General features: G+C 50.8%; 1 protein-coding gene across 6 annotated transcripts in view; it reads right to left on the bottom strand.

Annotated features, from left to right (window-relative positions):
• The window catches only part of PSD2 (pleckstrin and Sec7 domain containing 2), a 91,321-nt gene that overhangs the window by 51,275 nt on the left and 23,586 nt on the right, over window positions 1-16,460 (bottom strand). The window contains exon 2 of one of the 6 annotated variants that reach the window (XM_075766539.1): window positions 14,891-14,996. The exons of the other annotated variants lie outside the window; for them this stretch is intronic. The gene's annotated coding sequence lies outside the window, so the exon portion shown is untranslated. The remainder of the gene's footprint in view (window positions 1-14,890; window positions 14,997-16,460) is intronic. 6 annotated transcript variants of the gene reach the window in all.

Here is a 16,460-nt window from a genome sequence, read left to right on the forward strand (position 1 = left end):
TAATCTGCCTGGCTCTTTCAGCAAAATTGTAGAAGGCCTCACCCAGAACATCACCATGCTCCACCAAGACCTCAGGTGGTGGCTGTGCCAGAAAGGGGTGTTGGAGGTCCTGGTGCTAACAGGGACGAGTCAGCTCCTGTGAATGTGCCCAAAGCAGGACACAGCGGCAGCCTGGCCCACATTTTCTTCTGCTGCATGGAGCTGAAGGCTGTCATGAAGGGAAAGACCGATGATGTCTATGCTGCCACTCAGGTGCCACCAGCCCCTCGGCCCACACTGATGCCTGGAGGCGCATGTAATCCCGTGACCAGCTTCAGTTTGTGAATTTCCACTGTAAGGAGGAAATTGGAGGTCCAATACCAGACATGATGTCCAGATGTGGTCTCACAAGGCCTGGATACAGGGGAGGACTCTCTTGCCATAAGCTGCTGGCTGCACCCTTGCTAACGCAGCCCTGTAGGCACTTGGCCTGCATTGCACACTGCTGACATGGTGATTTCCAGCAGAGCAGCTACTGCGGCAGTCAGTCCTCAGCCCGTGCCTGGGGCTACTCCAGACAAGGCTTGGCTCTGCCTTGTGGTGCTGCAGGCAGAGGCTTCTTCTTCAACCTGAGAAAACCCCACAGGATGGGATTTGCTCAGTGCAATGTGAATACAGCATGGACATACCCAATGAGGAGCATCTCAGGATCTCCATCCTCTGAGCGGCCCCCAGTCCCACACACTCAGACATCCAGGTCAGGAACCCTTAATCCTGCTCTTTCTAAGTTATTTTCGTCCTCAGGGCAGGAGGCACGCCCCTCACACCTTATTTGCTGACCACCACGAAACGGCCTCTGCAGCACTCTGTGCCCCAGGACCCTGTTCCAGGCCATTGCAAAGTGGCTGCAGATTTTCTCAAGATATTGGTTTCTGAAAGATACCTTCCACCCTCTTTCTGCAAGAGTGAAAAGCAATTTTATGCATCAGCTTTCATGGCAGGAGGAATTCTTCAGCAGAATTCAGAAAGACGCAACAGGCAGATGTTTCCTGCTTGGCCCTTTTCCTTGACACAAACCGTGCCATGCAGACACGCAGCCACCAACACACCAGCTACAGCTGGACCTCATCCCTGTCTGCCTCACAGCCCGCCTGCTATGATTGCCTTCTGCTTCTTAGAGAGGGAAACACTAATGAGCTGGATCTGCTTTCTGGGCTTCTGGATGGGTTTTATAAGAGTTTAAAAATTCCCTTGGTCACTCTTGTTGGAGAGAGCCCTCGAGCTCCTTGGGCTAAAGCACCTACAGCAACAGCCTCTGCTGTGATAAACCACGTGCTCTGAGTTCGCATCCCCTTTGAGCAGGAACAAAATGTGCCATACAGCTCTTTGATCTACACACCGCTGATCCCATCCATAATGTGGCTTGTGAACAGGAATGGATGTGCTTTTATGACCCGACTCACCAACGAATTTACAAAATGCAGGTGCAATGCATTACCTTGGGTGGAGGGTGTGTGCATGGGCACAACGAGGTTTGAGGAGGGAAACCTGTAGAGAGATGGAGACATCATAGCCATAGTTCTTCCTTTTGAAGTATGTCTCCTCCCTGTAATGTCTCTGCTTTGACCTCTGTTCTTTCAGCATGGCTGAAAATAAAAATCTTTTACCATTCTCACTGTAAAAATCCTCATTTATTTCTCCCATGGGCTGGAGGCTTGTTTTTATATCTTTTTGAAGACCTCAATAGTATCACCTCTCAGCCTCTCTCTCCAGATTGCAGTCCCTGCCTTCTTAGCCTGTTCTCATAAGACAACTTCTCCATCCCCCTGAGCATTTTGACTGCCTTTCTCTGGATTTTCTCTATTTCTCTGTTACATTCTGGAGATGGGGAAAGCAGCACTGCATACCAAACTCAAGATGTGGGCACACCAAAGATTTGTACAGAACCAACTTGATGCCCTCTGTTCTGTACATGAATCCCTCCCTGATGACACTGAGCTCTAGCTCACCTGCAACATCTCTGCTGAAGACTAAGGTCTCAGGAGCAGGGCTGGGCTGGGGTCTCAGCCAGACACTGATTATTTGAAAGGTGCTACTCCGAGGCAGGATAAAGAGGAAAGTGGGCAGAGCTTGAGGCACACAGTACTTCCCCGCTCTCTGTTCTCACCTCACTATTCCTCTGACCACGCTACCTTTGACATTACTCTGTAAAGCCCTCCCCTGTGCTCCCACCACCTGCTAGACCCACCAGAAGAGGTTCTCCAGTGGAGGGCATCTGTGACTACATTACTCAATCTGTGTAACAACTAAGAGTTGTTGTGTGCAACTGCTCATAGCCCACGCAGTGTCCCAGTTCAGGTGGAGCTGTGTCCCCTTCCAGTGTCCATGGGTCCTTGGAGATGCCCTTCCCTCTGAAGTTCCAGATGGGATCTGCTTGGAGTAGTCTAAGAGGGATCCTGGCAGTTTTGGTTACAGCCTCAGCTTGTGAGTTGAGAAACCCATCCTACAGTTCCCTGCTTTGCAATAGCCTTTCTAAGACAAGGCAAATCATTCAGCTTTGTAGTTCTCTTCCTCCTGGAAACCTGTTAGAAGAGCACTGTTCTGTGCCCAGGGAGGGGATGGCTGGAAGGAGTGAGAGATGTGCTCCCGACAGGCAGGGACCGGACACCCACCATGGGGGTCAGGTCTGCGTACTCTCCATTCCAACCCACATCCCCAAGCCTTACTTTCTGGGAGGGACTTGGGGTGGCCGAGGGCCAGTGCAGTGCTGTGGGAGCCCCAAGCCAGGCTTCAGGGAGCCACCTGTGAGAGTCACCAGGGCCAGCCTGCCCATGCCAGAGCCAGGGCGCCAGTTCTCCTGGCTGGGTGCCGCTGCATGCCAGCACTCACCTGGGCTCAAAGAAAATGTGGCTCAATAAGGAAACAGGCACACTGACTGCTGCTAGTGTTATGCTTTATAGAGCTCCTGGGGTACTGATGGTCATTGCTCATGGGCATTATACCCTCCCAGTGGTTTCCATCCATCACTGACAGTTTAAACTGCAGGTCCTATATCCTTCGCTTCCAATGTAGAAAAGAGGCCGTGGATAAAACATATCCCACAGACTAAAATAAACCAGCTACATGCTAAAAAAAGAGCCATTGGGTAATCAGAAATCACTGTGCATGGAACATACTTTTTCTTGAAGTCAAATCCTACAGCTCCTTATTTTGAATTTTTATTACAGTCCCCAGAGCAATTAGTACACATTCAGATCCAAATGATTCCTGCAAAACTTCATCTTGGGGAAACAATGGCAGTTTTTCATTTATAGAAAACAATAAAGCTGAGTCTTAAAGTCCTTAACAGCTTTCCTGTTTGCACCCTTTTGCAGTTACTCAAAGAGGGGAAATAAAACAATATACTTAGCATTTTTCATGTATTCCTTTCCTTGTATTGACACCTTGGCTACACAGCACTTTGTGCACTGAGCTCTCCTCCAGCCCTGTGCATGCATCATGCAATCCTGACTGTTGTTTTCACAGGGGAAACAGAGTCATGGTCTCAGGCTTGTGGAGGTAAAAGCCTGGACTGCACCATCCCTTGGTGACATGGGAAGAATCGCTTAAGCTTCCACCAAAAAGTGGGCCAAAGCATAGGGACAGTGAGCTTATGTGTTCCCCAGGAGAAGCATGAACTTGAGAGGGAAGGTCCAGGAGACTGACCTGAACGTCCCTCTATTCTAGACAGCATGTTGAGTCTGTAATTTCCTGGAAGAGGCTCCTTTAAAACCCCAGCCAAGGCTTTCAGGTTTGACCATGGGAGGACAAAGGTGCCATCAGTGATAGAGCAGACAGCGGGGTCTGTCTGACCCCTAGATCCCCGCTCCTGCAGAAGCAAGCCTAGATCCCCTCGGAGACCTTGCAGGGCTCCCCACAGGCTCCACCTGCAGAAAACCAGAATCCTCCAGTGGCTCAGAGAGAAGCAGGAGCCTCCAGAGAGGGAACAGCTGAGGAGGACAAATTTTTACTGCACCCTGGGGGAAGGAGGAGAAGGGCAGCTCCCACAGGCTGTTGTTCCTGCCTCCCCAAGACAATGCTCCCCACTAAGTGGATCTGCCCAAGGTGGGTGGTTGCTGCAGAGTCTCAAGGCCATGAGCCTGCGGCAGGAGATGTAAAGCCTGCAGCTGTAAAGGCAGGTCACAGGGACACCAAAAGACTCCCGCGTGTGCAAGGATCCCTACCACCCCTTCCCTGCCATGGGAGGAAAGGCAGGGAAAAAGGGGAAGAGGCTTTCTGTGTCCTGGCACCTCATCTTCAGGCAGCTCTTGCAGCTCAGAGAAGAGCTCGAGAGCAGGGTGCCTAGCTGGGCAGCAGGTGGGTCCCAGTGCCTCAAACCCTGCATGAGTGCCCAACAAACAGCTCGCAATCAGTCCATGTTGTTCAAGATTGGAGTTTTCAAAGGGCACTTCCAGACAAATCTTACCCCTCTTCAGCTGTGAACAGCAGGGTTTCTTAGCTCAGCTCAGAGCTGTCTCTATCCTCTCCTCTGCCTGTTTGCTCCAGTGCTCACCTTCTCTTGAGGGGGAGCTTTATAGTTCAGGTGGCTGTAAACTGGGCTTCTGTCCTGGTAGTCTGTAGGTTGTATTATAAAAATGGGCTGTTTGTGGAGCTTTTCCATTCGATTCTGTGCAGCATTGTAATTGAATTCATTAAAACTCAGCTTTCCCCACAGCCAGGGTTACCTTCTATAAAAGTCCACAAGAGCTGTAACCGCATCTCATAACCCATAAATGGAAACAGCCTTCTTCCCCACTTTTTTTCTCCCTTTGCTTTGATCCTCCCTCCCCACATTCTTCCAGTATCCAAAATAATAAACAGGGCTGGCAGCTGACTCAGACCCCAGAAAAGGAAATTCCTGCCATGTTGTCTAAACTAAACCTATGCAATGCCTCGCTGCAATACCTTAGCCAGATTTCAGGAGGCGGGAGGTAAGCCCATCCTGCTTGCCCACTAGAAGAAACATCCATTGTGATGGAGACCAGTGTTGGACCAAGCGCCAGGTCCTGCACTGGATCACAAGAACCCCAGGCAGTGCTACAGGCTTGGGGAAGAGTGGCTGGAAAGCTGCCCAGTGGAAATGGACCTGGGGGTGCTGGTCGACAGCCAGGTGAGTATGAGCCGGCAGTGTGCCCAGGTGGCCAAGAAGGCCAACAGCATCCTGGCTTGTATCAGAACTAGTGTGGCCAGCAGGACCAGACAGTGACTGTTCCCCTGTACTGGGCACTGGTGAGGCCACTCCTCGAGTTCTGTGCTCAGTTTTGGGCCCCTCACTACAAGACGGACAGTGAGGTGCTGGAGTGTCCAGTGAAGGGTCTGGAGCACAAGTCTGATGGGAGCGGCTGAGGGAACTGGGGCTGTTTAGCCTGGAGAAAAGGAGGCTGAGGAGAGACCTGATCATTCTCTGCAACTACCTGAAAGGAGGTTGTAGCCAGGTGGGGGTTGGTCTCTTCTCCCAAGTAACAAGTGACAGGACAAGAAATGTCCTCAAGTTGTGCCAGGGGAGGTTTACATTGGACATTAGGAAACATTTCTTCACTGAAAGGGTTGTCAATCATTGGACCAGGCTGCCCAGGGCAGTGGTGCAGTCCCCATCCCTGGAGGGATTTAAAAGACATGTAGATGTGGTGCTTAGGGACATGGTTTAGTGATGGACTTGGCAGGGGTAGGTTAATGGTTGGACTTGATGATCTTAAAGACCTTTTCGAACCTAAAGGATTCTATGATTCTATGATTCTATGATTGTAGAATGAACTGGAGTTTTGAGAGGGAGGTAAACTTCCCTTCACATTCCAAAACATCAATAACGCTCTCATTTGGGGACACAGGAGAAATTCTTTCCTGATAGAGGACTAGTAATGCACTAGATCTTTACAGAGATGCTCTGTCCAAAGAAGTTGACAGACAAGCTGAAGACAAATGGACTTCAGCCCAAGGGACATGGAGTCCAGTAGCACCAGGAGTCCAGATGCACAGAAACATTGCAGAGATGGCTGGGCACTGGCTTTGGGCTCCTTGGGAGCCCAATGTGATCCGGAGAGATTTGCAGGGAACAAGGTCTTCCTGAGCTCCTCCCAAACCTGTTGGGAAAGCTGGAAGAGAGCAATCAGACTTCTGTAGGCTCTAACACCAGAAACAACTGTTTCAAACCCAACTGCTGGTGCCCAAAGCTGACGTGCAGCACCCTGCAGATAACTCCTCGCTTGTTGGTGAGAGTGTGAAACCTCTCTTTTCTCCACATAACGTTCATCTGTGTAGGGCAAGATCTATATTCAGGCAGGCAGACTTGCAAGTCCTAATCCATAGGGAACCATCAGGAACAATCTGATGGCATTAGTGTGAATGGGCCAGACACTCTGGAAGCTGGAGTTGTCTTCTGAAGAAGAGAACAACAAGCATCGAGGATGTCATTACATACATTTACAGACATCTCAAAAGGTCTGCCTTTCCATCCTGGACCATCTCCAGAGAAAAAGGAATAACCTTCAGCTTCTTCTTTATGAGGAGGGGAACTAGGCTCCCTTGGCAGAGAGTCCTTGGTTTGCCCAGCAGAGACTCAGCCCTGGCCTCTAACGGGCTGTCCCTGCTCTATCAATCAGGTGTGTTTTGCTCTTGCCAACACTGCTCTGCACTTTCCAGGCCACAGCAGCACACCACTTTGGTCCTCATGTCCTTGAGACTCCCATGTAGACAGACAACTGGTTCAAGACTGTATTGGGTTTGTGTGGCAAGGTTTTGGTAGCAGGGGGGCTACAGGGGTGGCTTCTGTGAGAAGCTGCTAGAAGCTTCCCCTGTGTCTGACAGAGCCAATGCCAGCCGGCTCCAAGACGGACCCGCCGCTGGCCAAGGCCAAGCCAATCAGCGCCTCTGTGATAACATATTTAAGAAGGAAAAAAACAGCTAGAGAGAGCTTTTGCAGCCGGAGAGAGGAGTGAGAAGATGTAAGAAACTCTGCAGACACCAAGGTCAGTGCAGAAGGAGGGGGAGGAGGTGCTCCAGGCGCCGGAGCAAGATTCCCCTGCAGCCCGTGGTGAAGACCATGGTGAAGCAGGCTGTCCCCCTGCAGCCCATGGAGGGAGGATGAGGGGGTGTAGAGATTCCACCTGCAGCCCGTGGAGGACCCCACACCAGAGCAGGTGGAGGCACCCAAAGGAGGCTGTGGCCCGTTGGAAGCCCACGCTGGAGCAAACTCCTGGCAGGACCTGTGGACCTGTGGAGAGAGGACCCCACGCCAGAGCAGGTTTGCTGACAGGACTTGTGACCCCGTGGGGGACCCACGCTGGAACAGTTTGCTCCTGAAGGTCTGCACCCCGTGGGAGAGACCACGCTGGAGAAGTTCATGAAGGACTGTCTCCCGTGAGAGGGACTCCATGCTGGAGCAGGGGAATGATGAGAGGAGTCCTCCCCCTGAGGATGAAGAAGCGGCAGAAACACCGCGTGATGAACTGACCGTAACCCCCATTCCCCATCCCCCTGTGCCGCTGAGGGGGGCGGAGGTTGAAGCCGGGAGTGAAGTTGAGCCTGGGAAGATGGGAGGGGTGGGGGGAGGTGTTTTAAGATTTGATTTTATTTCTCATTCCTCTACTCTGTTTTGCTTGGTAATAAATCAGATGATTTTTTTCTCTAAGTTCATTCTGTTTTGCTCGTGACAATAATTAGTGAGTGATCTCTCCCTGCCCTTATCTCGACCCACAAGTGTTTTGTTATACCTTTTCTCTCCTGTCTAATGAAACAGGGGAGTGATAGAGCGGCTCTGGTGGGCACCTGGCCCTCACCCAGGGTCAACCCACCACAAAGATTCTTGGATACTACTGAGTGCAACCTGGCTGACTTGCATTTCCAGCTGGCCTCCAAACTAAGAGCATTGGTACCAAGGCATCCATGACCACACAGCACATATCTTGACTGCTGAAGATGTTCAGGCCCAAAAGGCATCAAGTCTAGAAAAGACTGCTGGAGAAGGCCAGGAGATTGTCCAGATAGGACTAAGCCCTCCAACTGACTTCAGCAAGCAAAGCCTAAAATGGGATTAACTAGTGTCCACTTTGGACCTAAGGGGAGACAATCAAGCCCACCTATGACAGAAACAGTTGGGTAACTCACACCAGTGGGGATTTTCTATTTTCATCCATGTGAAGGAAAGGAAGAACAGCTTCCCTCATTCCTCCCACTCCAGACTGAGATGCACTTATTTGGCTGGAGAACACTCAGCCAAGATTTGCTGACAGGCAACAGGGATGGGACTTCCCTGTCTAACGTTACAGGGTGTCAGGGCATGAAACGTAGCACTTCCACTGAAGTTAGTGGCTCTGTGTGGGCATAAAGCTGTTCACCCAGAGGACCTGCAAGGAACAGCCTAAGAAAATAAGATCTAATATGAAGGGACTTTAATATGTCATCAGGACCAAATCAAGACATTTGGGGGGCAACCTTGAGACAGCAAGCCACAGACAGGACAGTGCTCTAGAAAAATCATCTCTTCAGACCAAGAGTGAACATCAGCCTTTTTCCTGGTTAATACTCTACCTGCAAGCTCACTAGTTCTACAGCCCATCATTATCTTGGGTTTAGACCGAAAATTCCCTTTCAAAACAGCAGGAAAGATTCCTTCAAGGGAAGTCTGGATTAAGCAAATTCTCCTTTTCTAAAGGAAAACAGATGATCACTGAACTTCTGAAAACTGTCTATTGGCTGTAGACCACCAAGGAGTTGTGATGGCAGATGTGGCATGACCACCCTCCATCCTTTCTCCCAGGATTTTCCACTCAAGAAGAAATATCTGGGGCTCACCTACATTTTTGGTTGGGCCTATGTAGTAATGTGCTGCCTGTCTAGCTCAGTCTCCCAGACTGCAGTCTGCAGGGTGCAGAGAGTCAATGAAATGACTGAAATAATAATTGCATATTTATTTCCAGAACTTACACACTGGGATGGAGCCACTAAAAAAAGAGCAGGATTTCATTGCTCTGTTAGGATGTGGTGGTAAGTTGTCATTATCTTTAACATGGCAGCAGGAGATGCTAGTCAGGACTTGACTACAACAGAACTTGGTTGAAGACATGGTAAAGCACTTTGAGTGGGATTCATCTCACCCAAATGTAGACATCTCCAGCTGAGCTCAGCCCCCCGGCCCTCTTCAGAGTCAGCAGAAAAGCTGCATCTGATCTGTATTAGCAGTCTGTGTTACAATGAGAAAATTGCACTCTGGTGTCACCAGCCGGACCTCCACAGCCTGGGACAGAATCCCAGCTCCTGACGTTTGTGTTGCAGACACCCACTTTTAGAAAGCGAGCCTCCTGCCCAGCACTGCTGACCACGTTTAGGCTGCAAACGCTTCCTCTGTACACAGCTCTGGGCAGACACGCTTCTGCTTTTACAGTACAGATAATGAGTGAGGAACATGCGTTCCTGAAACCTGCAAGTCGTCTTTTTTCTTCCCACAGCCATTTCAAAGCAGATCCAGTCTGTGTTGCTGTGCTTTCATTTTCAGAGAACAGGTGCTTCAGAAAGAACTGGTGAGATTTTCTGAGTAAGTTTCTGCATTTTGGAACAGCTGCTGTGGTGAGGACCCTGGGAGCAACAGCCCCCAGGAACATCACTTCCTGACATCAAAACAGTTGGACTCAATCATCTTAAAGGTCTCTTCCAACGTGAATGATTCTGTGATTCTAAAACTGGTTTTCCAAAGTATGGATGCCTTGAGCAGCATGAAATGTTGAAGCTGAGTCGCTTTGAAAAATGAGCGTGTTTCCCAGAAAACACTACTGAAAACCTGATGTAGCCATTTTGCAGCTCCTGTGCAGAGACTTGATCTGCCCGTAATGGACATGCTGGATAAGCACGCTGATTGGAGTGTAATTTTCCTGATGAAGGAGTACAGCTCTAAGAGGCATGGTCCTACACTAATGTAAAGGTGCTTTATAGATACAGGGCTGTTTCTTCTTCACAAGGGAATTATAAGAGCAAAAAGCACCATTAGGTTGCCATAATTGCATCAGGACAGTGCACTGTTTTAACTATGCCTGCTCCTGGATCCAGAGGCTCTCCTCATCTCCCAACATGCAAGACCTTGCGACAAGGCTACAGGAGAGTTGCTACAGCAGACTACAGCAGGTCATTTTGCCTCCTGGCGGGCTTTTTTGAAGTACGGAGTTCTCAGAACTTTTCTCCTGCTCTTTAGACAACATTACATTTAGGCATCGGACAACGATTTTTGGAACTGATGAATTACATCCTGGACTGAGCCTTCACCAATGCACAGAGAGGCCAGATGGGCCTGCCAGAAATATGTGTGTTGTAAAGATGAAATAAAGGTTCAGGAGATGAATGCTGTTCAGCCTTGGTTCATGGGATGACCCAACGTCACGAGAGGAGCGGCAGGTAGGCTTGCTGTGGGAGCATGCAGCCTGAGATGACTGTGCAAGCTGCACGGTGTATCTCTGAGACTGGGAATCTCTGATTTTTATAGCGCGCAAAATTAAAGGGATAGTGTCACCAAGGTGCACTCCTTACAGTTTGCTGTTACCAGGAGAGCAGTGGATTCCCTACCATTCTGCTTGTGCTTACAAAAGCCATCTAGGTCATTAAAGCACAGGTTTCTGCCACAGGATCATTCCCTACATCTACCAAGAGGTGCTATAATTTTGTGGCCACTTTCCTCCTCTCTTGGGCAGTAATAGTAACACATCTGCATTTTAGGTGTTGCTGTCATGCTGCGGTTTTGCTGTGATGCTGCACATCCAAGTCTCCTGCAGTTCTCCTGGGGCTGTCACCCTGCTCCCAGTCAGCTCCATTCCAACACTCCCACCAGGACACGCAGAGTCGCCTCCTCCTGACGTTATCACAGTTCTCACACCGGGTGCATGTGGGAAATCCAAGCTTCCTGAAGCCACATCTGAACACTCAGCTCTCCCCCTTCTTACCCACAAAAATGAAAAGACTGCAGAGGAAGCCTGGAGAATACCAGAGCTAAAAGTGGCAAAAGGAGGCAGCCCCAAAAATTTGGGATAAAGAAGGTCTTGTTCTTTTAAGACAATCTTACAATTTGGGGGTGAGGGATAATGCCCACCCTAGTGTCACACTGCGAGGTGCCGTGCCAGAGGCAGCACCTGGCTGTACATGCATCAAACACCCTTGCACAACGCTCAGGTGCTGTGCACGGCCTTGACACCGGGAAGCAGCTGCAGGAGCAGGCACCGTCCCAGACGGAAGCGGCACAAGGCGGGCTCCATGGCCACGGTGGGCACAGCGTTGCTCGGGGGGCTGGCAGCTGCCCTGAGGAGCAGCCAACAGCGGGGACCACCCAGCAGAGAGGAGGAGGAAGGTTGCAAACAAAAAGGTCACGCTTTATTATAAAGCACATTTGTAAATAGTTTATAAAGGGTTAATAAATTAGCAGAGGCTTCCAGCACCTTGCAGACAGGCACTTCTGAGCGCCTCAGAAATACTGGCCCGTAACACAGGACGAGCTGCATATTAAAACTGCTCATTTCCTGCCTTAATCCTTTCAAAACAACTTCTAATTAGGACAGAGCCTAAAATCGAGGGTTGGACTGACAGGCAGGTGGGATGTTTTTGTTTGTTTTGAAAGACAGTTGTGAGCTCTGTCCCCCACCGCTGGGCTCAAGATGAGAGCTCCCCATCGCCTGCCCCACTACTCGGCTCGGGGCTGGGAGGCTGATGAGTCCATGGGTTTAATGAGGAGATGATCAGGGGCAGCAGGTCTGGGAGAGAGGAGGCTTCGTTTCTCAGGGTGGGAAGGAGCAGAGCGTCAGGCCACCGTGGCATGGGGGGTGCAGAAAGAGTCTCTTGTAGCGATGGCTCTTCTGCCAACCTGGCTGGGGGAATCAGGCCAGTCGTGGGCCAGGGACACACTGTTTCTTCTGCCATGCCTGCGACCGGCTGGCTGCCTGGCAGCGGTTGCCTGGAGTGAAGACAGCCAGCAGAGCTGGGCCGGGCTGTCCCTCTGCGTGGCCGCCCGGCAAAGGCCACCAGCAGGACACACCAAGGCCATGGACCAGCAATGCCACACACCCGTACCACCACCCCCGAGGAAGGAGCCATCAAAGGATGCCCCAGCTGCTGCAGCAAATTAATCCTCTCTACTTCTGGGAGGAAAAACAACCCTATGATTATCTGCTGCCTCAGTTTCCCTGCCCATGCAATGGAGAAAGCTGCCTCCTGGGACCTGAGGAAGAATGACAGCTTTAATGGTGAGAGAACACCAAGAGGCCTGGATAAACAGCCCTGGAAGGACAAAGGATGCCCTTTCCTCGAAAGGCAGGCTACCACTCCCAGCTGCAGGGAAACACCTCCTGCTTCAGCAAGCTCAAGACTCTGGTGAGGGGCGACTTGCCTGGTGTTGCTAACTTATGAGATAAAACCTAAATACTCATTAAAGCAGCACTTGGCAGAAACCCCATCCTCAATTACAAAAATCATTTCATTTTTTTTATGAGTCTGAAGCCTTTGGGGCCTCATAATCTAATTAAATGAAGCTTTCTCGCTTTCCTCTTGCCTGCTCCCCTAGCTTCTGTTGTACCAACAAAGACAAATATATATTTTTAATTTAGCAGAATCCCCCTGCATCATGTATCCTCTTCTGGCCAGACACCACCTCTGTTGCCCCCATGCCTGTGTCCTGCTTGGGCAGGCTGTCTCCATAGCCTGGTTGCTTTTGTTCCTAGAAAGCGCCCAAAATACTGAGGTCCCGGTCTGCCTCCATCCACTTCCACTCTGTGGGTACCCAGCGCCTGTTTGAGGAGCAAATGCGCAGAGTCTGGCAGGGGCAGAGCCCCACCTAAGGTAGGCTCTGCGCTGGGAGCAGTGCCTCGTGCTACGCTGAGCCCAGATCTCATCCAAGTCTGCAAGATACATCTGCCAGGACGTGTGCTGGGGAAACGACGCTGCTTCAGGACGTGCAACAGGGAGAGGCTGCAGGTGAAGTGGAGAAGGTGCCATCCTCTTCTCCGTATGTGCCCAGCACCAGCCAACATCAAGTGGCCGTGCTCAGAGTGGACAGAGACCTCTGCAAGCAGGACTGGGGCTTGCTGTGGAAGACGCTACGGTCAGCAGGTGCTGCTTTGTACAGTGTGTGGATGTTCCTCCAAGCTGGCCTCAGAACATCCAGCTCTGGATCGGTTAGGGGGGAGGGTACCGCAGGGAACTCCCTCTCCACTTCTATGAGGCTCTTTTCCAGAATCATGTGAAATTTTTTGGAAAAATTGTTCATTGGCTGAAAATTGCAATTATAGGTCAGCTATATCTTGCCTAGATTTGTGATGCATTTCTGCTGAAACCACTGAAGAGCTGGATTTAAAAAAAATCCCCAAAGTGTAAAAAAAAAAAAAAAAGTCACAAGAACTGAGCTTTATGCTTTGACTTTGGAGCATGTAAGCAAATACAGAAACCAAAAATTGAAAACAAAAGTTGAAACCCTTCAGTTTGGCATTACAGTATTTCCCTACAATCTTACAATTTTTTAAGGATTTAAAAAAAGATTTGGGTCAAATTTGTTTCTTCATATCAAGAAAATAATAGAGAGACAACTGTTACACAGGGGAGGAGAGGCTAGAGAGGTGGCTGAGCTCACATCATTTTCTCTGGGTTTTTCAGTACGGTTGGTGAACCGTAAGCACATCAGTCACTAGGTCTGATGTAAATTTCCCTGCTCGACGCTGATCAGGAGAGCTCAGAGGCACATGCTTCACCCCCAAAAAGGAGATTTACTCTCCTAATGCAGACCTGCAGGTTTTGTCTTTTGAGGGGGGGGTTCGGTTCTCCATCACAGAGCCACAGAAAGGCCACAGAGCGATGATGAGCTCAGCTGCATCGCCTGGAAGGGAGATACAGTATGGGGAGTGACCGCACAAGCCACCAAATCCAGCTGTGAGGCCCTCAGTCAGGAAAACGCTTCATCCAGAAGATCACAGTGTGGTCCCGTCCCCAGCGCGCTCCGTGCCATGCTCACTGCACATTTAAAGCTCCAGGAGAGACGGGGGCCTCGAGATGCTAAGGTGTCTCAGCTGGAGAGCAGGAGATACAAAAATGGTGGACTAGGGCTTTGCCACAGGGGGGGCTTTGGAAGATGATCCTAGGAACCAAACCAAGTCCCATGCCTTCCCAAGTAGAGGAAGGCAGAAAACGCTGGAATGAATCCCGTGCCCATCCTGATCAAAAGGAAACCTTGCCCCTTCCCTGAGTCCTGATGAGGTGTCCCACGGCAGCCAGCAATGACAGGGGACCCCACCAACATTACCTTTGTTGGGAGCCATTCAGGATGCCTCAGAGAAGAAGAGGACCTAGGACAAGGTGCTGCAAGGCCTTCCTGAGCTGGTGGTACCACACAGGTGACACCCTGACCAGTTTGCATGGGACCCCTCGTAGTGGCACTGGGAGGAAGCCTTCAGGTGTGGTCTCCTTTTCTGGGTCCCAGTGCAAACACAACTCCCCCCCACGACCTGGGGATCAGCTGTTCCTTCAAACAACCCTACAGCAGATAGCCTAAGCCACCTGCCAGTCCTGCCTCCTCCATAGCCACCAGCCAGTGTCTCACATACCACAGAGCTGAAAACCCATGAGCGAAGGATGTGGTGCAATGAGAAGGAGGAAGAGGAAGAAGTGGAGGACATATAAGCAGTGGTCGTAAAGAGATAGGTGACAAACTGTGTGTCCAGTGCCAGGCTGAAGCCCAGAGCCCAGAATGCATGGAGAGCACAAGAAGGGGCTCAGGCTCAGCTGTACCACCTCTGCTCAGGCTGCCTGCACCTCCTTATGCTCTGTTGCCCTGCCTGATGCAAGTGAAGGAGCACTGGGGCTGCTCCAGTGACAGGAGCAGCGCTTGCTCTAAAGAAGGAATCACCAGCATCCCTACCTGGGACTTGAGCAGAACTAGGTGCTGCCCAGGGTCAGGAAAGCCAGATTATGGACTGCAGGGAAGGACCTCCCTGAGCATCTCAGCCATTCATCTCCTGGAGCTCCTGCAGGAAGACAAAGGGACAGCAGTGAGGATGAAGGATGAGGTGTTTACTGTCCAGGGTGGACAAGTGCCTCTCCACTGGTGAGCCCAGCCTGCCAGCCACCTCCCTAGGGCCACAGAGGAAATGAGAGAGGGAGGGAGCCAGAACTGACCTCGTCTCTCTCACCTATGATTCTGGCACCATAACTGCCACAGAAAAGCATCATGAGGCTCATGTGTGGAAGGTACCACTCCTATGGACCCATCTGACCTCTGAGAGCCTGGATGCACTGAGCCTCACATGGACCTTGTCCCCGCACATCCCTGGGAAAGGCATTTCCTTGCTGAAGGGGTGAGGAGGACGTTTTTACCCTCAGCAAATCTGGCAAGGAGATGTCTCCATGGCAGAGACTTTGTCAACCAGCACAGCAACCAGCAACCCCAAGAGATGTGGTCATTTACAGAAGCAGATCATGCATGCAACCTCCAAGCAGGCTTTTCCTTCAGCAGGAATCACTCTGCCTATAGCCAGTGCTTTGGTGGCAGTAGCAACTGCTCCCTCCCAGCCCAGACAGCATCCTTCTGGCAACACCATCAACCTGTGCAAGTCAGCAGGGCCACACACAGATGTCTGAGCTGAGCAGGCCTTTCCATTTCCTTCTGGCTACGAGCACCAACTCCAGCTTTGGGCAGAACCACTGATACCACATGGGGCAATTCCACAGATGGAGAAGGCACTCCAGACTTCAAAGGAGACTTTTCACTTCAGTCCCTTTAACATGGTGGCTTGACATACTCGTGCCTCGTGGCAGGCACAGCACATACAAATCATGGCATGGGCTGAAGCTTGTGGCAACACCGGATGGAGGGATCTTCGTCAGTGGGAAAACTCATGGAGGAAGGGGACAAAAAGGTGTCAGACAATGGAATGGAGGGAAGAGAAGGGATGAGGCCATAGGTTGAAGCCAAAAAGAGCAATACAGGGTATTACATCACGGGAGATGAGCTGCAAGCAGCACCAGTGGGGAGAGTGGAAAGCCAACACACCTGTAAAGGCTTCACACTCAGAGCTGGATGCAACCATAAGATACCTCCTGCCTGTATTCAACTCCATGTGAAGAGCCATGTGATGGGTCACATACTGAGGACACCAGAGGGGGCTTCATTTCAGTTACCCTGTAGATGGGGTCAGAAAAGCATGTCCTCATCTTGGACACCACAGCACCTGGTGTAAAACTGCTCTAACTCCCTCTTGCAGCTAATGAGTGGCCTCCACAGAGCACCCTTACAGCATCCACCCAGTCTCCAAGTGCCAGCACTGCTTCCCATCACTGCCATCCTCCCACTGCACCCACAAACGGGACTGCACTGTTTGGATGTGGAACTGGCTGGGTGGCCAGCGAGAGAGGCTTGCTGGCAGAGCTCCTGCGTCCTCTGCCCAGCGCTGCCAACGTCTCCTTGGCAAACTCGCTTGACCACACCAAGC

The sequence above is a fragment of the Balearica regulorum genome, chromosome 14 (genome assembly GCF_011004875.1).
Source record: "Balearica regulorum gibbericeps isolate bBalReg1 chromosome 14, bBalReg1.pri, whole genome shotgun sequence".
Taxonomy (NCBI): Eukaryota; Metazoa; Chordata; class Aves; order Gruiformes; family Gruidae; genus Balearica; species Balearica regulorum.